We start from the raw sequence: 25,861 nt of genomic DNA, 5'->3' as shown, positions 1-25,861 counted from the left end.
GGGTCCTGGTATAAGCCCCCATTTCTTATTTTTAGGGTATAAGCTTCAGCCTCCCTGACCTTCTCTGAGTTCATAAGGGCAGGTTCAAACAGTTGCTAATCAGGGAAGGGAGAGGATGCAGAGACAAGGGAGGAACAGTTAGGAAACAATGGTGCAGTTTGGCCATTTTTACAATATTAATTTTTCCAATCCAGGAGCATGGAATATCTTTCCAATTCTTTACTTCTTTTTTAATTTCCTTGATTAATGTTTTATAGTTCTTAGCACATAAGTCCTTTAGCTCCTTGGTCTTGTGTATTCCCTGGTATTTGATTTTGGGGGGTGCAATTTTAAAAGGTATTGTATTTTTGTGTTCCTTTTCTAATATTTTTTGTTAGTATACAGAAATGCGACTGATTTCTGAATGTTAATCTTATATCCTGCTACTTTGCTAAATTTGTTAATCAGTTCAAGAAGATTTTGGGTTGAGTCCTTAGGGTTTTCTATATATAGTATCATGTCATCTGCATAGTGACAGTTTTGCCTCTTCTCTTCCTATTTGGATGCCTTTTATTTCTTTTGTTTGTCTGATTGCTATGGCTAGGTCTTCCAGTAATATGTTGAATAACCGTGGTGAGAGTGGACATCCTTGTCTTGTTCCAGATTTTAGTGGGAAGGCTTTCAGTTTTTCTCCATTGTGTAGTATATTTGCTGTGGGTTTGTCATAAATGGCTTTGATTATGTTAAGGTATATTCCCTCTATACCCACTTTGGTAAGAGTTTTGATCATGAATGGGTGTTGTATTTTGTCAAATGCTTTTTCTGCATCTATTGAGATGATCATGTGGTTTTTGACTTTTCTTTTGTTAATGTGGTGTATGATGTTGAATGATTTGCATATGTTGAACCATCCTTGTGCACCTGGGATGAATTCCACCTGGTCGTGGTGTATGATCTTTTTTATATGTTGTTGGATTCGGATGGCTAAAATTTTGTTGAGAATTTTTGCATCTATATTCATCAAAGATATTCACCTACAGTTTTCTTTTTTGGTGGTGTCTTTGTCTGGTTTTGGAATTAGGGTGATGGTGGCATCATACTACCCAAAGCAATCTACAGATTCAATGCAATCCCTATCAAATTACCCATGATGTTTTTCACAGAACTAGAACAAACAATCCAAAAATTTATATGGAACCACAAAAGATCAAGAACTGCCAAAGCAATCCTGAGGAACAAAAACCAAGCAGGAAGCATAACTCTCCCAGACTTCAGGCAATATTACAAAGCTGTAGTTATCAAGACAGTGTGGTACTGGTACCAAAACAGATAGACAGACCAATGGAACAGAATAGAGAACCCAGAATTAAACCCAGACACCTATGGTCAATTAATCTTTGACAAGGGAGGTAAGAACATAAAATGGGAAAAATACAGTCTTTTCAACAAGAATTGCTGGGAAACCTGGACAGCTGCATGCAAATCAACAAAACTGGAACACACCCTCACACCATGCACAAAAATAAACTCAAAAATGTCTTAAAGACACTACCTCATAACAGTCAGAATGGCCATAATTAGTAAGTCCACAAATAACAAATTCTAGAGGGCGTGTGGAGAAAAGGGAACCCTCCTACACTGTTGGTGGGAATGCAAGCTGGTACAACCACTATGGAGATCAGTATGGAGGCACCTTATAAGTCTATACTAGAACTACCATATGACCCAGAAATCCCACTCTTGTGTATATATCTGGACAAAAACTTTCCTTAAAAAAGACACATGCACCTGCATGTTCATTGCAGCTCTATTCACAATAGCCAAGACATGGAAACAACCCACATGTCCATCAACAGACAACTGGATTAGGAAGATGTGATATATACACCCAATGTAATACTACTCAGCCATAAAAAAGAACAAAATAATGCCATTTGCAGCAACATGGATGGAACTAGAAACTTTCATACTGAGTGAAGTAAGTCAGAAAGAGAAAGAGTAATACCATAGGATATCATTTATATCTGGAATCTAATATATGGCATAAATGAACCTTTCCACAGAAAAGAAAATCATGGACTTGGAGAATAGACTTGCAGTTGCCAAGGGGAAGGGGAAAGGGGAGGCTGTGGGGTGGTTGGGGAGCTTGGGGTTAATAGATGCAGACTATTGCCTTTGGAATGGATAAGCAGTGAGATCATGCTGTGTAGCACTGGGAACTATGTCTAGTCACTTATGATGGAGCATGATAATGTGTAAAAATAGAATGTGCACATGTATGTGTAACTAGGTCACCATGCTGTACAGTAGGGAAAAAAAATTGTATTGGGGAAACAACAACAAAATAAATAAATAAAAACAACAAACAAACAAACAAAATAGTGCAGGAGTTCCTGTCATGGCTCAGTGGAAACGAATCTGACTAGTACCCATGAGGATGCAGGTTCGATCCCAGGCCTCGCTCACTGGGTTAAGGATCCGATGTTGCCATGAGCTGTGGTGGAGGTGGCAGATGTGGCTCAGATCTGGCATTGCTGTGGCTGTGGGATAGGTTGGTGTCTTACAGCTCCTATTTGACCCCTAGCCTGGGAACTTCCGTATACCATGGATGTGGCCCTAAAAAGACAAATATATATATAGTGCAACACTGGGGCAGGATCCTGTTTCCTTCTCGGGAATTATACTTAACAATCTTTGAGTTCTTCTGTAGAAGTAAAATCCCCAACAAATTAAAACCAGAGAAGAGGACCATCAGAACCAGTCCTGGGGCCACTGAACACCAACTCTGGAGAAAAATGAAAGCTTGCATCTACCTGATCCTTATCTGTGGCCCTATTTTTTACTCCCAAACTATAAACCACTTCCTAAACTCTCCCAATGGAGTGCACAGTCTTTAGGGCATTAGCCTGCTGTAGACTTTTTTCCTGGCAAAGCACTAAAACCATTTTTTCTCCTTCACCCAATACTCTGTCTCCAAGTTTCTATTTAGCACTGGTGGACAGAGGCCGAATTTCAGCTACAATATCACTTCTTAACCATGTTTTGACAGAAAACAGAAAATTTCAGTATCATGTGTGGTCAAATTTTATATAAACGTTTTCTGTCCCAGGCTATTTCGTTAATTAATGATTTCATGATATTCAATTAGTCTCTTTTGCCCAGAATTCAAGATAATATACAGATTTAAAAATCTTTTGAAGTAGCAACAACCATTTTATTTCCCCCAACCATATGATGTTCTTAATTGACAAATTCAGCGATTCTAATCATAAAGAGTTTACTTAGGCACCAATGAAATATACTGCTGCTTAAGATAATTTTTAATTCCTGCTTCTTATTTTTGATGATATGCTTTTTTTTCTTTATCTTAATTCCCCAACTTTATTTCTTCTTACTTACTTGGATTAGACAAACTCTACTATCATTATGAATATTCAATTATAAATTTATAACTCTATGAGGCTTTTTTTGTGACTCCTTATGAAAAATTAATTGATACCTGTAATGTACATATAGTGTGAATATAGAATTCACACTTTTGAAGGAAAATAGAAGAAAAAAGAGCAATCGTGGTTTAATATTATGGTACCATTTGTTTTATTTTCCTGTGGAGAATTCATACAGGAGTGCAAGGACAACAACTTGTCAGATTCAAATAAAATTTTATACCTTGAGATAGAAACAAGAGGCAAAAGAAAACAACACAGATCTTCCTTAACAGGAGGCCTCCTGTTGCTTTTGTTGTAGGTGGTAATACTATGTGGTCCAAAGGTCGTATGAATTAATTACTTCCCTAACACATTGCTGAGAACCAATTGCCAGTCTTCTCCCTTACAGAAAGCCTTTGATGTTTGGAAAAATTGGAAGCAAATTGTATTCTACCTTCATTTTTAAACTCTCAGGCATCTCCAAAACAATGTGTTTCTAACTTCCATTATTTTACTTGCATTACTGTGAAATAAAAGATGTTTTGGTGGCATTATTGTTATCCCAATTAAAGAACTTGAATACGCTTCCTCTTCTTAATTTATATCTTATTGTTACAGTCACAATCATATTCTTATATTTCCAAAATGAAATCGCAGTTTCAGTTCTGATTTAAACATCCTTAATTTTGTTCAAAGACTCAACAAAATGTCATAGTTTCACTCCTAAATTATCACCTTAACCACCATATCATATTGACTCGTATGCTCAAAACTATATATTTTACTTATTAATTTTTGTACTATTTTGTTAAATGTATTATAATTGATCTTTGATTTCATTACCAACTTAGACTGGTGAATTTTCAACCACTCTGGGACCACATTAATCACCTATTGAAAAATCTCAAGAATTCACCATACACTGTACAAATTCCAATGTTTTTTTTTTTTTCACAAAAAAGAAGATATGACGCTCTAATATCTAATGGAAACCCAACGTAGTTACTGCTTTTTTTTTTAAGTGACTTTTGAATATGTGAGAATTAATGGTACAAGTGATTTCTGATATAATTTAGAGATGACTAGAGTAACACAATCCAAAAGGATACAACTAAATCATATGGAAAAGCTTCCTTAGAAATAAAACTGTCACAAATTCTAGCTGCTCTGGGATAGTGAGTGACTTTCTTATCTCATCATTCTCCAGGCTGAGCACAAATTGATTGACCCATAACATAGTGAGCTTCTCAGTTTCTGCAAAGTTAGGCAGTAAGAACATTACAATCCAAAGGGAGGAGTTTTCAAGTCAGTCTTCTCCTGTTTTCCACAGCTATATTTGAGACTCTAGTTCAAGAATACTCATGTGGGAGTTCCCGTCGTGGCGCAGTGGTTAACGAATCCGACTAGGAACCATGAGGTTGCGGGTTCGGTCCCTGCCCTTGCTCAGTGGGTTAACGATCCGGCGTTGCCGTGAGCTGTGGTGTAGGTTGCAGACGCGGCTCGGATCCCGCGTTGCTGTGGCTCTGGCGTAGGCCGGTGGCTACAGCTCCGATTCAACCCCTAGCCTGGGAACCTCCATATGCCGCGGGAGCGGCCCAAGAAATAGCAACAACAACAACAACAACAACAACAAAAAGACAAAAGACCAAAAAAAAAAAAAAAAAAAAAAAGAATACTCATGTGACAGTAGGGAGGGATTCTGGAAGTCTGAGAAGCATATCAGAATGTGATAGAAATAGTATAGGTCGCTTATCCAGATTTAGCAATGGTGGTATCTTAAATCTATATCTTCAGGTTACTATTGTTGAGATTACACTGTTCATAAACTATTAGAAATCAGTAGTGTAACACATTCAAAAACCAGAGAGAAAGCTAGAGGCAGAGCTTGAATTTGATCTCACTCCACAGAAAACACATTGCTTATGTTTTTTTACCTATGTTTTGTATGTTCTCAACTCTATTTGCTTAGCCTATTATCTCTCAATTGTCTTCCTCTATTGAATTTCTATTACCAATTTCTCATCATATCAGATAGTATTAACACATGCTTGAAGTACATAATTTAAACCTATTACTATATCAACAGGATGGATTAGATATTATTTCAATTTTAATTAACCAGAAATTGATATCTTTTACAAATTATTCAATGGTGGCAATATCAAATTGGAAGATGCATTACTATAGAGCTTGGAAAATAGATCCAATTGCAATAGAGATGTGAAGACTTTACCATATTCACTGTAATTAATGTCATGAAAGAGTATGGAATTTTTCAAGGAAAAGAAAGTACTAGAGAAGAGCTGAGGGCTTGGAAATTTATTCCTATATAATTTCAATATTTTGATGCCAGCTGGAAGAGGAGAAGCAGAAAGGTAAAACTGTGAAAGATTATTGTTGACAAAAAAATAGAGTGGAGACCAGCATAGTAAAGTTAGCACAAGAGACATAAAAATATGAAGGTTTGATAATGTTAAGCAATTGCAAATGGTCTGAAGATTTCAAGCAATTTGAAGACCTAATTCTTATTGATTATATTTAGTGACATGAATTATATTTAGGTACATCAAAGTCAATTTATCTAAAAATGAACTAATATATATCTTAGTCTTACCTAGAAATTACAGATGTTTTAAAACAAAGCAAGCCTATCTAAAAGAAAATAAGTTGTTTTAAATGTACAATACACATTTAATTCTAAAATTTTATTTCCCTAAACAAAAATCAAAAGTCATTGTGTATACTAGATTAAACATGGAAAAAATTGTGTTTGGGTGGAGTGAAAAGAAAAGAAATTAAGTATAATATGCTGTAGTTATTGCTGTAGTTATTGCTTTAAACAAGGGCACATATATAAAAATTCAAACTTAATTCTGAGACATAGAAAACTAGAGAATATTAGTATCTTGGAAACATATGTACTGTTAGTCTAGTTTAAAAAACAAAAACAAAAACAAAAAACAAAAAAACTTGAATCTTTTAAAATTGATTGCAGCTCAGGAATTCTCGTTGCAGCTCAGCAAAAATGAACCCAACTAATATCCATGAAGATGTGGTTTTGATCACTGGCCCTGCTCAGTGGGTTCAGGATCTTGTGTTGCTGTGAGCTGTGGTGTAGGTCACAGACAGGCTTGGAACTGGTGTTGCTATGGCTGCGGTGTAGGCCAGCGGCTATAGCTCTGATTCCACCCCTAGCCTGGGAGCTTCCATATGCCTTGGGTACAGTACTAAAAAGCAAAAATAAATAAATAAATTAATTAATTAATTAAAATTAAATTGAGAGCTCCTATCTGCTCCAAGAAAATAGAAACCATTTGATTAAATCTTTCCATGTAACCTCTAAAATCAAAAAGTGTAAGATCAAGAATGTATAGAAATGTAACTAACATTATCAAAACCTTCACATTATTATGGAACAGGGAATACCCTGACTTTCAAATTACTCTTAAGCATAAATATATATGCCAAATGCCTCCCAAATGCCATTGGGAGTTGAGCCATTTCTGTTAAATGTGTGGGTATTGAGAGAAGGGGATAATAATCTTTAAAATTCAGTGAAAAGAAGAAGAGAGAAGAGCAGAGGAACTTAGACAAATGGGGCAAAATGACTTCCAGAAGAGATAAATTCAACTTAGTGTAACAATTCTGAATACGGGTCAGGGACTTAATAGATCAGAGAACTGGCAGAGAAGATGGAAAAGGAATAAGGCCAGAGGTGGCAGCATTGGAAAACAATTATTTCTGGAAAAAAATGAAAATGGAAAGAAGTGAATAGCGAAAATAGTGCAAATAGTTTTGCAAATTGAAAGAGGTCCACAGGGCATATCAACTCTTTCTCTTTCCCCATGGGTATCACCCATAAAGACTTTATCCATTAAAAATAAAACAAACAAACAAAAAATTGCACCTCACTATGCTGGCTGTTAATTAAACAAGGAGGCCATTAGGCTTAGGTGGCTCCAATGCTGAGGTGGTGTATGTAAGCAAAGTAAAATCAAAGCCTGTAAATGCGTTCATATTATGAAACTGAAAGCTAGGGACACTTGATCACCAACAGCAAATGGGCTTTATACTGAAGCCAATCAATAATTTCCCTGCTTTGCTTCCTCCTCTTCTTTAAGCAAGTGTCCCCCTGAGCTCCTATCAAGTGCAGTGCTGCTAATCACTATCGGTTTGCTGCTGCCTGATTCAAACTGATTTTTCTTCAAGTAAACTCTCAAAATTTTGAATATGTCTCAGTTTATACTTTAACATTATAGGAAAAAAAAAATCTTTAATCAGAAACACATCTAAGAGGAGTTCCCTTCATGACTCAGTGGTAAACGAATCTGACTAGGAGCCATGAGGTTGCCGGTTTGATCCCTGGCCTTGCTCAGTGGGTTAAGGATCCAGCGTTGCCGTGAGCTGTGGTGTAGGTTGCAGACTGCAGACTTGGCTCGGATCCCTCGTTGCTGTGGCTCTGGTGTAGGCGGGTGGCTTCAGCTCCGATTAGACTCCTAGCCTGGGAAGCTCCATATGCCACAGGAGCGGCCCTAGAAAAGGCAAAAAGACCAAAAAAAAGAAAAGAAAAGAAAAAGAAAAAAAGAAACACATCTAAGAAGTTCCTTTGAATAGGAAAAATCAGATCTACTCTAAAAAATATAAAAAATTGAACTCAAATATTTCGGTTCCTGGGAATTTTACAATTTGAAATTGCGTGCAATAACACAACAATCCAAGCTAAATACATTAACAACAAATAAGTATTTGGAAACTTTATTTTTAAAAATATATCCAAAAAGTAAAATTAAAACCTAAGAATAGAAATGGACAAATCCCAAGAAAAAATGCAGTGAGACTTAACTGAACTTAAGAAAAATGTTTTTAAAAAGCCACATGACAAATGAAGAATAAACTGCAAGTTTCACAAGAAAGAGTTAATTAAAATTTAAAATTAAATTACATTTATATTTAATTTTTAATTTAAAATAAAATTTAAATGAAAGTTAATGAATATTAAATTTTAAAAATTTAGTTTTAATTTAAAAGGAAACTTATAAAAATACAACAGCCAGAGAATTATTTTTTAATTCTCGATATTTGACAAACTGAATGTGCCCCAAGTAATAAATAACTCAACTTATGCACTTTATAAAGTTGATTTGACACATTATATGTATTATACACTGTGAAATACAAAGTACCCATGAAACATTTAACCATAATCAGCTTTTATATCATCAACACAGCCTCAATAGATTAAAAATTTATAATATCCTGATAATCAAGTCACATCAAAATTTAAATTCTCTCACATTTTAAACATAATACTGCATTTAAGTAAAATAATTAATTAAAAATTGATATATCTTAGAGCAAAATCTCTTGTGCCTAAACAAGACATATAGTATTTGGCTCTTTAGAAAAGATGAAAATAGTAGCTCAGCTTGTCAAAACTAAGTAATCGCACTCATAGATAAAGAAAAATATAATCTTTAAATACATCAAAAGAATAATACCCAAGGACTTAATATGTTTTATTCCTGATGTTGGAGAAGCAAATATTTAATTTCTTAAAAATGTCTTTATATTAATAGCTTAAATGAGGAAAAAAACCACAATAATGAGACAATATCTAGACAAGAAAAAGCTGTTGCCAAATTAAATAATTTTTTTCCCAAAAGTAAATCACAGTACAATGTGCTTTATCACATCTCCTATTGAAGTCATGAGCCAAACTATATTGTTGACAGGAACATTCCCATTAAATGAAAATCAAGTTACTGCCATTTTATTTATTAAATCCCATACAGTAATAGAAAATTGAATACAAGATAGAAATATCAGAAAGGATGTGGAAATGTCATATCCAAGTGCAATATGTTTCCCTAAAATCTAAGAGAATAATTTCCAGAGTAAGCTTTAATATTATGTCATATAATGCTATATGAGAATTCTCCTATAATGATTTCTAATTATTACTCGATTCCAGAAAAATTCCAAAATAAAATTTTAAGTAATCTGATTTTAATAGCCATTAGGGAATAAGGAATAGAGGTACAAAAGTTTATACTCTGATGACATGGAGACAGTGGGCAATAAGATTGACAGTACAAGGTCCTAAGTAGATCCAGAGGGGAGTGGATTCTGAATACAGTTAGGAAGACAAACTAACCTAATAGGAAGTACGTATTTTTCCATGAGCAAAAAAGAAAGAGTGTGAAATGCAGGTTATATTGTAGGATTTATGACAAAATACAGAGGGAAAGTACAAATGCATCTCAAAATGTGCATATATATACACATTTTTAGATGGTATAGCAAATCACTGAGAATCATAGAGATAAATACCTGACCAAAACTCAGCTGGTGAAGTATTTTTTAAAATGTCATACCGGAAACAAAATAACTTCTAGTTGTGCTTTAAAGGCATATCACATCAATTTCCTATTATTGCTGTAAAAGTACCACAAATAGTGGCTTCAAACAACACAAATGTAGTATTTTACAGTGTTAGCTTTTGGACATCTAAAATGTGTGGGAAAGGCTAAGTCACTTCAGGAGGCAGCTGGGAAGAATGTTGTTTCTTAGCGTTTACTGGGTTCTAGAGGTTGTCAACATTCCTTGGCTCCTGGGTCTGCATCACTCTGACATCTACATTAGCCATCATTTTTCCTCATCAGACTCTGAAATTCCTGCCTTCCCCTTTTGACCGTATCAGACCTACCTGGATAATTCAGGATAATATCCCCATCTCAAAATCATTAAGTTAGTCACATCTGCAATATCCCCTTTTGTCATGTCAGGTAAACATATTCACAGGTTTTGGGAAATAGGATGTGGATATCTTTTGGTGGAGTGGGGGCACATAAAAACAAGTATATAAAAGACCAAATTAAGATACAGTGGAAGAAGGTAGCATAGGCATGTATTTATATTTTTCAGGTGGATACAAATACCATTTGTAAGATTTGAACATAAACCATATTCAAGAAATACAGGTTTTTGGTAACATGAAATTTGAAAAATGTGATTCTTATGATCAAAAATTCACACCTCAATAGTAAAAGGTCCTCAATCTATGAAAAAAAGAAGGCTTCACCCAAAAGATATAAAATAAATTCTGCATATAGTAGATTATTTGGATTACCAATAATCAAACCAATAATAAAATTACTATTATATTTCAAAAATTAGGAAACAATAAATACTCAAAATGTAAATTTGTACATGCTTAATTGCATATATCATAAAGTAAAACTATTTTCTAGTACTTTCTCCATCAATTCTAATTCTAGCAATATCACCTAAAACAGTAATTGGAACGAATAATTTTTTTTTTAACTGAAGAAATCTTATCCAAGTATCAAAATACAAAATTTACCTTAATAATTACTACATCTATAAATACTATTTTCTGACAAAATGTACAGTGATGGGCGCATATCAGCATGGAAAAATATTCCTGATTATATCAAATTATGCATAAACACACACACACACACACACACACACACACACACACACACACACACACACACACACACTATACTTCTTCCAAGGACATACTATAGCTATAAGGTATCATAACAAGTCCAAACTTTGAGTGACTACTAATTTCTTAGTGACTGAAAAACTTTGTTCAATATATTAATAGGCAATCAGATATGATGAAAATTCTGTCAGTACAACTGAAACATTCTACTCTCGCTTGAAGGATCTTGGTCATATTGATACTAAGCATCAGCCTCCATTTAATCCCAGATGTAGATCAGGGGTTCCTGCATACAACATTACACATCTATTTAACTTTGCAGTTTCCAAGTACATAGGAACCTGAGTTCAATTTATAGTCCAGATCTGATGTTGGCCTCTTTAAATATAGCTTTGTCTTACTTTGGCCCATTAAAACTTTGTTTCATCTAAATTACACCTAAATTTTTTTTCTCCAAATCTGTAATTTCTATTTTTTTTCCTTTCTTGTTGCAATTAATCAAGAAATCTGAATTTGTCCTGTGTCAGGAGCTCAGCTGAGCTAGGAGAGAGCTGAGTTGCCTTGTGCTCTAGTGGCCAACAGAAGCAATTTTGAGTCAAAAATGAAAGCAACAGAGTATGAATAAAACTTTGATCACTGATCATGATAGTATAAGCAAGAGGCTAAACCCAGGGAAGGCTCCATTTTTCCCCATAAAACAGTGCCCTAGTTGAGAGGTAGGTGGATCAGCAAAGAGTTGGGATTTGTCTCACCATAGGGGCAGCTCCAAACAAAAGTCTGGCAGTATAATGGATGCCTAATTAGGTGAAGGGGCAGGAGGAATGCTAAGAATAGAAAAGTACTGGTAACTGAGTTACAGTGGATAAAGTGTCTTCAACATTCTCTTCTTCTCCCCCATTCCAGACCCTACAGGTCTGCATGAAGACCTCTGCTCCAGGCTTTAGAAAAATCTACCTTAGAATTAAGACATCTGTATTAGGAATGCAAATATGCAAAGAAAATGATTAGCCAGAGGTGTCTGAGTCCTTTACTGCATCTGCCTTCATAGGATGTAGGCCAGTTCTGGTATGGAGAGGGCAGCTTTCCTAGTAAGGACTGCCAAATAAAACCTTCGTAATTACCTGGGGTTGAGCCTGAAATATCACCCATAGGTTTTTTTGTTTTGTTTTTTGTCTTTTTGCCATTTTTTTTTAGGGCCAAACCCACAGCACATGGAGGTTCCCAGACTAGGGGTCTAATCAGAGCTGTAGCTGCCAGCCTATGCCAGAGCCACAGCAACACCAGATCTGAGCCACGTCTGTGACCTACACCACAGCTCACAGAAAAGCCGGATTCTTAACTCGCTGAGCGAGGCCAGGGATCGAACCTGCAACCTCATGGTTCCTAGTCAGATTTATTTCCACTGTGCCACGATGGGAACTCCACACATAGGTTTTAAACAAAGAGCCATACAAGAAAAAAATTTTGTCCCTACAGTCTTAGTTCTCTGGTCTTAGTGCACAAATATGAAGGCATATACACACTCATATGAACACACACATTATAACACACATATATCTAAACAAAAGCGTGGGCACAGGTTGTGGAAAATTCATGTTTGCTTATTTACATATTCTAATCTTATCTGTTACCCTGGTATTACCAAACAATACAGCACTAATAAGAGAAGGGAAAATGTGAAATTAAGATAGAACCAGTTAAAAAATGTTTATTTAAAATAATGACGGGGAGTTCCCACTGTGGCTCAGCAGTATCCGTGAGGGCACAGGATTCATCTGTGGCCTCACTTGGTGGGTTAATGTTCTGGTGTTGCTGTGAGCTGCAGAGTAGTTTGCAGAGACTGCTGAGATTCTGCGTTGCTGTAGCTGTGGTGTAGGCTACAGCTCCCATTTGACTCCTAGCCTGGGAACTTCCACATGCCACATGTCTGGCCATAAAACAAACAAAAAATAATGATGACACAAAACCAATATAACTCCATAAAAAGACAATAGAATTGTTCACTATTTCTGAAATTATAAGTAATGAACCTACTTAATAAGGAGCAATTGTCTAAGGGAATTTAGAATAACCAAAGAAATAAATGTACTTTAAAAATAAGACTTCTGGAGTTCCCGTCGTGGCGAGTGGTTAACGAATCAGACTAAGAACCATGAGGTTGCGGGTTCGGTCCCTGCCCTTGCTCAGTGGGTTAATGATCCCGCGTTGCTGTAGCTTTGGTGTAGGCAGGTGGCTACAGCTCCAATTCGACCCCTAGCCTGGGAACCTCCATATGCTCAGGGAGCGGCCCAAGAAAAGGCAAAAAGTTAAAAAAAAAAAAAAAAGACTTCTGTTTGTCAAAGGAAACACATTTGCAATTTGTTTACATATTCTTGAATACAGAAGAATGCTTTTCAGCAGTCTGCATACTTTAAGATTGTTAACAGAAATACATTTAGGAACGTGAAATACATTTCAGAGTGGATAGATTCCATTTAAATTATTTTTTCAATAATACTCCAACTCCTAGAAATGAAATATGTGTGCCTATACCTTATTTTCTATGTACATAATATCTTCCACAAAAAGTAAACAAATAAAGAAATATGGAATTCCTCCCTCCTGCATTATAAGTACCCTTCAGAAGACACATTCAGAAAGATTTGCTCTATGTATTCCAACATGACATGGGCTCTCTCGGCCTAACAAATAAACTCATTCTTGATTTAGATGAATTTTTCATCTTTGACTCTTTTTTCAATATCTTCACTAAAAAACTAAGATTTTCAATTAATTTTACATGCTTTCTACACCAAAACACTAAATGAACCATAGTTTAAAAATATTTTCAGCATACGTTTAATATTCTTGCTTTGGGAATTCAGGTCTTTTTCCTATCCTATTTTTAGTTGTAAATTCATTTTGTGTCTTTTCTCATAAGGCATATCTAAACCTCTTTATATGCTAAGCTCAAGTGGTTACATTATTCTTTTCTTTACCTCATGGTAGTCAAGGAGCAAGTGAGTAACATGGACTTACTGATCTAAACTTTTTTCTTTAGGAATTTCCATTTTTTTCTTCTTTTTAGGGCCACACCTGAGGCATAAGGAAGTTCCCAGGCTAGGAGTCCATTTGGAGTTGCAGCTGCTGGCCTACACCACAGCCACAGGAACATGGGATACAAGCCACGTCGGCAACCTACACCACAGCTCATGGCAACACCAGATCCCTGACCCACTGAGCAAGGCCAGCAATCAAACCCTCTCCCTCATGGATAATAGTCAGATTTGTTTCCACTAAGACACAACAGAAACTCTCAGTTTGGGGTATTTATGAAGCCATTATGTAGAGAATTTAGGGAGGTAAGTTAAATTTAGCCCATGAAATCCTATTTCATGTGAATACAATGATCCTATTTAGCTGACACTTTTTTTTTTTTTTTTTTTTTGGCCACACCCTCAGCATATGGAAATTCCCTGGCCAGGGATGAAATCCAAACCACAGGTGCAGCTGATGGCATAGCTAAGACAACTCCAGATCCTTAACCCAATGCATCGGGAGAGGGATCTAACCTGCACTTCCAAAGGGACAAAACAGGATCCTTAACTTGCTGTGCCACAGTGGAACTATTCTGGCTTACTGGTTTTATTTGGGTTGCTTCTGTCTGTATCTCTAGAACTTTCTTGGTTCATTTTCCATTTCCCCCACCCCCATTTTCCAAGTAGACATTTCAACTTATTTTCAACCCTTTTAATTAATTCTTTCTATGCCTTTAAAAAGTATTTGAGAACACTTTATATTACTTATAATTCATTACCCTGCCCGATAGATGAATTGTTACTAAACAGTGTGTTATAGACAAGAGAACTGTTGAAAATGTGGGGATATAGAAATAACTAAATGGATCAGACAAGGTGAAGACTATAAATACCTATTACTATGCCTGGATGGTAAATTAGCTGACCATAGCACAAAATGGTGAAGGAAAATTTTATTTGGGATCAAGTGCTTATTGAGGTAAAGTTTTGTATTGTAGGAACAATTCAAGAGTTGCTAAATGGAAGTGGCTGTTTTTTGATAGTGTTTTGCTGGCTGGAGAAAACTCAAGACTAAACACACACACACACACACACAATTTCAAGTTTCTTAGCTTAAATCAGGATCTAAATTCAAGAATATCCTATGGTAGTAGAGAAAGAAATTAACCTAATCAAGTTAGAACTTCTATTGGTTAGTCCATGCCTGGTTTTAAGATATACAATCTAAATAAATAAAGATGATGGAAATGCCTTGACATAATCAAGAACAATGCTTCTCAATAATTTCCAGTTATGTCAAAAAATAAATATTAGTATTTACATGGCATCTCAGGCTAAGTAGAAAAGACTACCCACAGTTCTGAAAGACCAATCCAGGACCCAGGCCCTTCCTAGCTTCACAAGGACTAAGGGGACCAAAACATAAGAACACCTGTTTGACAGATATAGCATCCCATGTTGAGGGAAAGGAATATAAATATTTGGAAAGACAGAAAAGTTGGATCATGCTTGTTGAGTTCAAATAACCCATAAGTATGATTTTCAAGATGGCATAGAAAAGATACTCACTACCAAAGATATGATAAATGCTTTCAGTAGGAGGAAGTTTCAGTATCTATGGAAATCTCTTACTGGAAAATTTCTCTGCTAGAGAAGCTAAAATGAAATGCAGTAATTACAATGGATGCTTGATGGTAATATAACCATTTGTTAAGGGTGATGTGCTCATTTCCTTAGAATTAAATAAATTAGCATTCCACTAAATTTGTACCTCCCTTTAAAAATCTAACAGTCAATCAATCAATTCAGGACTAGTGAAAGTTATGAATGAGCAAAAGGATAGATAATTGTGATTTCCTTCTCCAACCATCTCTGAATCAAATTAGACATGCAAAACGTGTTGAATAAAATATGTTGGCTGCATTATTCTGTCAATATATTTGCTGTTCCTTTCTAATTGGCCCCACTTGTATATGGCCTCTTATCTCTGTCTCTCCCAGTGGGAAGACTATAGGGGCTTGGCCAGTGATGTATTAACAGAAGTAATATTTTCCATTTCCAATAAAAGGTTTAAAAGGCATTGTGAATATTGCTCTTTTCTCCTGACCCTAAAAAATGGCATTTTCTGAAAATTAGTTGTTTCTTTAAGATGCATCACAAATAAAGAAAACAGATGAAGGAGTTCCCGCTGTGGTGCAGTGGGTTAAGGATCTGGCATTGCCATAGCTGTGCCTAGGTTGCAGCTGTGGCTCAGATTTAATTCCTGGCTGGGGAACTTCCATATGATGTGGGTGCAACCATTAAAAAAAAAAGAAAGAAAGAAAGAAAAAGAAAAAAAAGAAAAAAGAAGCAGAGTCACAATTTAATTATGAGAAGAAATAAATGTAATTTAATATGAGAAAAATATAAATTTTGTTGTGAATATTACTTGGATTTTGGAATTGTATGTTAATGAAGAATAACTTAGTAAAGTTTGATGGATTCAGAAAGGAGTCCAGGTATATTTGACAAAAGGATATGCAGGAACAACTCAGACAATATTGATGGGTGTATTTATTACAGTCTTATCTAAAAGGATCTCTGGCAATGCCACTTATATACATACTGAAGAAACAGAAGAAAATCAAAATTTTCTGGAATTATTATATACTAGCTCTTATTTTCCAGAATCTCACAATATTATGGCAGTCCAATAATTAAAAGGATTCATTGAATTTTGATGGCTAATGGCATTTTGTTTTCTGTCAGATTCATGGTTACCCCAAGAGAAGTCAAAAACCACTCTGATTATTTCCCTAATTTCTGAGTATAAAATTAGAATATTTTGGGTCAGAAACCGTCAAGACCTGACCTCTATATATTTAAGCCCCTAAGTCAGGGGAGTTAGAAGGCTAATCCACTGAGAAAGTTCAGGTGCAAAGAGTGAGAAGGAGCTCTGAAGTAGAAGGTGGGGGGCATCTCCCAAACAGAGGAAGAAATGTGGGCAAGAAAAGTAAAAGGAGTGACCCAGTCTGGAGGAGATCGATCATTAAAGAGTTTAGAACAGCTTTAACCTCTAGAGAATGAAACAAGGACAATGCTACTAAAAGAGGAAAAGAAAATAGTTTTGTGAAATGGGAGGAGGACCTGTGGCTTATCATGCAGACTATGGCTTCAAACAAACAGTTTAAAGTATGATTGGATATATTTTAGCAGCGTGATTAGACTTCCACTTTGTTGTTGTCATTCCAGTTGGGGTATTTAGAGTGAATCAGCAGTAGGCAAAAAAGTAAATGACTAGATGCATTTATATTCCCAGATAATCCCAAATCCAATTCCTAGACAGTTGAAATAGCATACTTAAGAAATGATGTGGGGTAAAGTTATGCAGAGATACATAAAAAAATATTAAAGATGAAAATCAGAGAAACTTGTAGGTAGAATGGTTAAGAAAGGCAGGGGAAAGGACTTAGAAAGTAAATTTTGGATTTTTGGATGGAAAACATTTTGAATCATTATCCTATATGTGCTTGCACACACACACACACACACACACACACACACACACACCTGTTTGTTTTTCCTAAAGATTTCTGTTTTGTTATCCTGAAAACAACTCTATTTTCCCCATATTTTATAAATCATTCTTTTATATTCCTTAATTTATAGAGTAACAGCAGGCCCAGTGCTTGAAATTAGCTGTTTTCTAACTTCATCTTTTTTCTGTTTTAAATATTTTATTGAATATAAGTATATATAAAAATTCTAAAGTTACAGCCTAATGAATTTTCACAAAAAGGACATACCCATGTAACCAGCACCCAAATCAAGAAACAGAACATTAACTACAATCTAGAAGCCCCTGAGACCACCTTTCATTCACAATGTACTACCTCAAGGATCCCCGCTATTCTGACTTCTAATAGCCTAGTCTTACTGTTTTTTCAGATTTAATGTATGTTACAAACAAACAAAACAGTTGTGTGAGTTTTAGTTTTGTTTTTCATGTTGTCTGTAGGTCATAAATTGAGTATAGGTAAGTCAAATAATCCCATTCTATAACATTTTAGCTCATCCTGTTGTGGGCATATAGCTGATTACTTCCTTGAAAATAGTAATTGAAAAAAAGCAGAATGAGAGTAGAATTAATGGCATATGCTAAATGCAGAATTCTACAAGTAAGGAAGAGAAATCTAAAGCTAGGTTATATATGTTTTCATAATGTTTGAAAAGTTGATTGCTGGTTTTTACTTTAAAACTTTAATTATTTTTTAGTAAGGCTATCACTATATATATATATTCATTCCATTTTTTATTATTACTACAAAGAATTTATTATAATATCAAAGGAGCACTTTAATATTTAGTGCTTTGCCGATAGCCGTTCTAAATTCTTTAATGAGTGATTTCCTCCTGATTGGAAAACTAGGTGTTCAAATTAGAAATCTATCATGAAAGGATGGTTTCAGACACCACCACACTCCTAATGCAAGAATCTGAAATCCTCTTAAAATACTTGGTAAAGAACCAGTGAAGGAATTATCCCTAAAAGTTTAGGAAGTAGATCTGGGCAGATTTTTCTATTCTATTGAAAGTTAGAGGGAAGAGTATTTTAGCTAATCCAAACTCCTGAATACTTTTAATAGAACCTTAAATCTATTTCTAATATTTGTTATGCTAATTAATCAGACACTGTTTAACAAATATAAAACTTTTTTTATCCATTATTTTAATTAACAAAGTGCTGATGGCTGAATGAAATATGGCTAACAGAAGGATATTTAACAGCTCGATCTGAAACATGGCTCTTTCTCTTATAAGGCTAGCTGACTGCCCTCAAACTGTGCTTGCTTGATAGAATTTGTTATCTCATTACACTTAGAATTAAACTTAACATAACTGGCAAATATGTGGTAAGCCTTTCACTTTGATTATACCAAAGAATATGGAATATGTTATCTTGAAAGAAAAGAGGACCATTATTGATGGGAATAAAATATATTTAAGATTGTATCATTAAAATTCATAATATTTTAATGTAATGATCCTTTTTATTTAAAGAAAAATTCATTCAACTTTTGCAAGCCTTGAGCTTCAATAAAACACAGGAAACATTACATTTAAGCTATCTTAAGAAAGTAAAATTATTCCTTAGCTGTCATAAGCAGTAGAATTTCTTAGAGCCAATATACATTAGAGAAGTGAGATTTAATTATAGCTGCTTTAAACTGCAAAAAGCTCATCATTTGCAAAGAGAAATTTGATGAAGATAATATGTTATTATTAAATTCTAGATTATGAGTGAATATTGATTTTGAAATGTAGCTTCTGGCTACATTTTATCAGAGCCCATCCAAACTTTGAAACAATGTTTTGAGAAAATATTACTTTGGAGAAATAATGGCAATATCTATAATGTTCATTCATCCTTGGTTTCAGCAGAAGTACCACTCAGTAATTTTGAGAAGTGAACATGATATATTTCCATCACTTTTTTTTTTTTCAGCTGAATCTCACTGCTCTTGAACTTACCTGCCAAGAATCATTGTAGCCATGCATTTAAATGTTACCTGCTTGAGGCCAGTGATGGGTAAGATTAACTCCTTAGGAGATAATGTGACATGCAATTCCTGAAAATAAAACAAAACAACCTTTTAAAAGTAAAAAGGATATACTTTCTGAGTAAAAAAGTATGGTCAATGTCTGCCTTGAGCACTTTCATGATGTGGCAATATTTCTTAGGCCCTTTGTGTCTATAGATATCCTTATTCTCTCCCTTTAGTATTTTTAAATTATTATTCCTGGGAGTCCTATTTCCCTTATATCTTATGTCATAAACTTGAACATTACATGGGATATAGGTTTTACATCATCCCTACCCTGCCATTTTCCCATCCTTGCTTAGTGCCATGCTCCAGGCTCAGTGGGCTACTTGCAAGACCACAGGCAAACTAAGCTCTTTTCTACTTTAGGGTTTTTGCCCATGTTTTTATGGCTTCTTGAAGGTACTGTTCTCTCTACTCTTCCTGTGACTGAAACCTTCATATTCTCCACTGTTTAGCTTAAATGTCATCTTCCCAGTGAGGCAGTCAGTCAGCTATGTATCTCAGTGGGTTCCCTGGCTGCCAAAATCTGAAGGATTCTGTTAGTCTCTCAAATCACAGCCTGTTTCCATCAATATGTGTATTACGTATTTCTATGACATATTGTGCTTTTACACCTATAGATAGATACAAACGTACATAAATGAAAATTTGCTGACTTGTTTACAGCTGTGCTCTAATTTTCCTTAATTTATATAATCTCTTTTGTTCAGTATTTCATTGTATCAAAAACTGATATGAAGCTTGCCCCATATAATGCAAATAATACTTTGTGATATTTTATTGTGGTTGTCCTTAACTTCTGTACATTCTTAGAAACCTTAAATTACTACTTTCATGTTATAGTTAGGTTTAAAAGCTAAACATTTCCAAACACTAACCACTAGTTACTAGAAAATACACACTCTGGGAAAAAACAACTAAATATAAGCATTTCCTAGACAGATATGTGAATCTTCATTACTCTTATTCAAATTATTTTTATAGCATTATTTCCACTACTTCCTCATTTCTGAATCCCATTAATCCAACCTTGTCTTGCTGTGCTATGTCCTGAATAAAGATGACATCTTCCAGTGTTTGCTTAACTATTGTATTTCCTTGTCTCACAATGATGTTCACTAATTTCTTTCTATGGCTATTTATTCTTCTCCTTAAATGCCGCTACTTTCATTATTTTTCCATCTCAGATGCAAGCATTTTTCCTTCTTATAACTTCATACCACACACCTTCCTTTTAGTCTTATACTCAGTTGGAGGATTTGGCAATGAATCATGGGGGAAAAAAGCCGAGACATTATCCTTAAGGCCTAGTCTCTGAACATGAATACACATGTTCAATTACATTTGCTAATTTCCTACAAACTTATCTACATTTCATCCTTTTTACTATATTTTATTACCACTTCCCACATCTATTACTATAACTCAACAGTGCTACCTACCACTGTATATATAGTATTCTTTTCCCTTTATTCTCTCATGTTGGCCTTTTCAAAAAAGTTCACAGAAGATGCCAGGTTGAACATCAAAAATACTATTGTGACAGCAGCACCCCTTGAAACAAAACACCTCAGGACTCTCTATTTTCTTCAAGGTTAAATATGATCTCTTTGATCTGGCAGATAGAACCTATGAGACCTGATTCTGCAGAATTTTCCCTTTTCTTCTCCCTTCATTCAATTTCTTCACTTCTATGATCCAGGATTTCAAAGTGCTTGACATTCTCTACAACAACATTCCTCATGCTGTCTCCAACTTGGGAGCCCTTCTCCCACTGTCTTCCTCTCCTTAACTCTCTAAACTTATGACATTTCAGAAAATATATCCTAACTTAACCTCATTCACCACAAGCTCTCCTGGTAGGTAGTATTTCATACACTCCAATACTGTTTTGTTATCGTATGTATATGTATTGACTGTGTCTGCATTTAAAAAATTCCACTTGCATTGCACTGCAATCCCACATTTTTTATTCTACAGTTGTATGACCTTGGACAAGCTAAATCTCTATTCCTCAATTTCCTCCTGTGAGATATGAGAAAGAGACTTGAACCTAAAGTGACAAACTGTTATATAAAGATAAAAACCAACCAGGCTTCATTCAATGAAAGCCTCCACTAAATGCTTATGCTTATTTGTAGTGATTATTATTTAATTCACAAACATCTGCTTCTGTGTCCATCTCTCGCTCCAGATTATCAACTCCTTGAAGGCAGAATTCATGGCGTGTTTATTTTGGTGTCAGCATACATAAAATAATGGCAAGTACATATACTTACTCAAAACTTTGTTTAGATAATGAAATAATGAGCAAATTGATTATTTTGAAAACTTCTGACTAGTATAGCAGGTTTTATTTATACATATATTCTCCTTAGTGGTTTGCACATATTAAACCAAGTAATATATATTTAAAAACATGTAATAGTATCTAAAGTCTAGACATCATCTGTGCATTTTAGTAGCAACCTCTGGAGACAGTGCCTCAATTTTTTTAAAAAATGGAGAAAGCCAGGCAGTGAAATCTGAAAACTATGTTTACAGACCAGCTTTGGCATTTACTGTGGTTCATTTCTATTCTGCTCCAGGCTTGAGCTATTTTCTTGTGTTGAAAGCTCTGTGATCCAAAATAAATTTATTTTTCAAACTTTGAAATACTTAAGGATAACATTGAGGTGATGATGAAGAGAAGGAATAGTGAAACTAAGAAATTACATCGCATTTGTTATTTACTCTTGAAAATGGATGATTTCATATTTGCATATGGTTTTGCTGAGATCTGCGAATGGGAAAGTAGTGGTGACTGTTTGACAAATTGGCCAATCTAGAGTATTTTTTAAAACTCGGATGTATAGTCTAATAATCTTACACTCATTATGGCTTGGAATTTTTCAATATATAGTTATGAATGAGAAAATTGGCTATAGAGGAAAGAAAATAGGGAGGGGGTATTAACCATAAAACAACGCAATTTAATGAATTATATATAAAGCAGTGAAACAAAATGTTTTCAGAAAACAAACAAAAATCATCATGATTGATCATTATATTTACTTAAGAAGCTCTTCATTTGAAATACCAATATTTCTTGACATTATATACTCACAATTTTAACTAAAATGCAGTTGATTTGTTTGCTTAATGCTCCTAAAGTCTATACTGGAGATGCATATTTACTATGTAAAGATCTATCTTGCTCTGTTTACTGACATTCCATATAGTACTATCCAGTAAATTTATAAATGGTGCAATTGTAGAATATTTTTTCTACTTAGGTATAATTTTTATATCAATTTAAACAAGTATACACACACACGTGTGTCTATAATACCTGAATCAAAGTTCTGTAAAACCTAAATGAATTTTTTTAGTCCAAGTTCATTTATGAGTGGCATATTAATCTAAGAAATAAAGAAACAGGTGTTTTTTTTTTTTCTAATTCTCAAGATACAGTGATGCTATTGAAAAATCATACAGAAGGAGAGGCCAAATAATTATTTTGTTTTATTTTGCTTTGTTCTGTTTTGTAGAATATGGCAGAAGGAAGAAAAAGGATGTCAGTCTGGGACTTTTGGAAATTTTTCAGAATATTTACAGACCGAAGGATCTCTACCAAACAGGCAGGGAAGTGAAAATAAGAGGAAAAATTTAACAATTAAAAGGGTGTCATGAGAATGGTTGGTCTGAAGAGAAACGTGGAGGAGATATTTCAATAACTAATTTTTAACGTGCTATTTCTTTTGTCAACAAGACTAGGGTATCCTCATAGGAATCTGTGTTTATGGTGAACATGGAAAATATGATTGGTGGTATGGAACTCAAGAAACAGCTTGGGAGGCAGGATGGTGGAAGAGTAGGGGGACATGCTCGCCATCTCCCACAAACACACACACACACACACAAACACATATACAGGTTAAACCACTTGCACAGAACAGCAATCAATCACTGGCAGAAGAACCTAAACTCCAATAATGGCAAGAATCTTATGACATAACTGGGTAAAACAAGAGAAAAGAGGAGAGAGAAGGTGAATCTGAACTGAACGGGCACTCCTGAAAGGGAATTGTGGAGGAGAAAGGGATCCCACATGCTGGAAAGTCACCTACTCGACAGAAAGATCAACCAAATCGGAGGAATCTCCAGATGCAGAGAAGAGTGCAGCAGTAAGTTGGAATTCTGAAAAGCAGAGCGAGAACCGAACAGATCATCTGAACTACTGGCACAGTCACCAAAAATTGAGACACTTGAGTGGGGGCTGGGCACCAAGACTTCAGCTCCGGAGGTTAGGCCCCAGGAACGGGCTGGGTGGGCAGTGTGGAGACTGCTTGGGGGGGGTCTTGGAACCAGTCTGTCAGGTTTGATGGGGCAGAGACTGCCTGGGAGACTAGAAAGCAGAGCATTGCGGGGGGAGGGAACAATACGCTGAGGGCTGGGAAGTGGAAAGCTACATCAGAGAGAACCTGGGAGAAGAGCTGGACAAGGCACCAGTGTTGGGGAGGGGAGAAAAGAAGGGGTGGGCCCCCATAGAATACACCCCATGCCACAGCGAGCTCACTGGCCCACCAGCTATCATAAAGCTGTGCTTCCCAGTGCACCCCCCACCACCTCTCCTCCATGCACCAGACATGGGGCTGCCTGCCATCCGGGAGGGATGGCCTCAACAATTGCCAGAAGCCTACCACCACAGGGGCTTCTCCTGCCCTGGCCTGCTGGACCTCTTGAGGGGCTACACCCCCGCAGAGCAGCACCAAACACTGCCAGCCCCTGGGAAAGGCCTGCAGCCTAGAAAAGCTAGAACAAGCTTGGCTGGGCAGTGAAAAATCTGCCTACGTGCTCAGGCCATCCTTCTGAGTTGGGCTGCCCTGGGGAAGAGCCTCCTGGGTTCTCAGCTAGGCACTCCAGCCCTCAGGGGGTGCTGCACTCCTGTGGAACAGCTGCCCAGCACTGCCAGCCTCCTGCAAAAGCCCCACAGCCCATAAACACCAGAGAAAGCTCTGCCCGGCAAGGTGAAATCTGCTTCCATTACAGCACAGACCTCCTAGTCCTGTCTGCCCTAAGGAAGTCCTCCTTTGCCTCAGAGAGACCCTGTCAGCCCCACCCACCCACTGGAAAAGCCACTCTGCCTCAAAGAAGACTGACCAACAATGCCAGCCCTCAGGAAACATTCCACGGCAGTGCCGAGGCTAACACTGCCTGGCCACGGAGAGTTCAACCCCACCAGGAAAAAGAAAACAACAAGCAAGATGAAGAAGCTGAGAAACCACCCCCAGTTAAATCAACAGGAGAACTCACCTAAAACAGTCAACAATGAAACAGATTTCTGCAGTCTGACAGACCTGGACTTCAAAAGAGAAATAGTGAAAATACTGAAGGAATTAAGAGAAGATATGAACAGTAATGCAGACACCCTCAGAAAGGAACTAGAAAATATAAGGAGGAGCCAAGAAAAACTAGAACATTCATTTGCAGAGATACAAACTGAACTAAGGGCAGTAAAAACCAGAATGAATAATGCAGAAGAACAAATTAGTGATGTGGAAGATAGAATAATGGAAATCATCCAATCAGGTCAACAGACAGAAAACCAAATCAAAAAACAGGAAAGCAATATAAGAGACCTATGGGATAATATAAAGCGGGCCAATCTACGCATAATAGGAATTCCAGAAGGAGTAGAAAAAGATAAGGGAAGGGAAAATATATTTGAAGAAATTATCGCTGGAAACTTCCCAAAACTGAAGGATACTGAGTTCAGGATACAGGAAGCACAGAGGGCCCCAAAGAAGTTGAACCCAAATAGACCCACACCAAGACACATCATAATAAAAATGGCAAAAGTTAGTGGTAAAGAGAGGATCCTAAAGGCAGCAAGAGAAAAGCAGAATGTTACCTACAAGGGAACCTCCATAAGATTATCAGCTGATTTCTCTTCAGAAACTCTACAGGCCAGGAGGGAATGGCAAGAGATATTTAAAGTGCTCAAAGGAAAAAATATGCAACCTAGAATACTCTATCCAGCAAGAATATCATTTAAAATAGAAGGAGAAATAAAAATTTTTTCCACCAAACAAAAGCTAAAAGAATACAGCAATACAAAACCCAGGCTAAAAGAAATATTGAAAGGGCTTCTCTAAACCAAAAAGAAAGGAAGGAAAGAAAGGGAGGAAAAAAAAAAAAAAAGAGGAAGAACTAGGATTGAGGAAACTGAAATCAGAGAGCAGTCACTCAAATAAGCCAGCATAAAAGATTTAATCATGAACATGTTTTAAACAAAATAAAATTAAAAAGAAAAAAAGAGTCAACAAAATCATGAAATGTGGGCAAGGAAAGTAAGGAAATAAATAGACCCTTCCTTTTGTTTGTTTGTTTCTCTTC

General features: G+C 35.9%; 1 long non-coding RNA gene across 2 annotated transcripts in view; it reads left to right on the top strand.

The window, feature by feature from the left end:
• Positions 1–25,861, top strand: part of LOC146395471 (uncharacterized) — a 57,541-nt gene that overhangs the window by 14,298 nt on the left and 17,382 nt on the right. The window contains exons 2-3 of one of the 2 annotated variants that reach the window (XR_014831077.1): positions 19,384–19,467; positions 21,678–21,744. This is a non-coding gene — a long non-coding RNA (uncharacterized LOC146395471). Of the gene's footprint in view, positions 1–19,383; positions 19,468–21,677; positions 21,745–25,861 lie in introns of those variants that run through there. The other variant, XR_014831076.1, reaches the window with a different exon arrangement.

The sequence above is a fragment of the Sus scrofa genome, chromosome 16 (genome assembly GCF_054392235.1).
Source record: "Sus scrofa isolate SSC_HxYL_T2T_F1_AM1 chromosome 16, Sscrofa_HxYL_maternal_Yorkshire_Landrace_v2.0, whole genome shotgun sequence".
NCBI lineage: Eukaryota > Metazoa > Chordata > Mammalia > Artiodactyla > Suidae > Sus > Sus scrofa.
The sequence above is the reverse complement of the archived record's forward strand: the minus strand, read 5'-3'. Positions and strand labels throughout refer to the sequence as shown.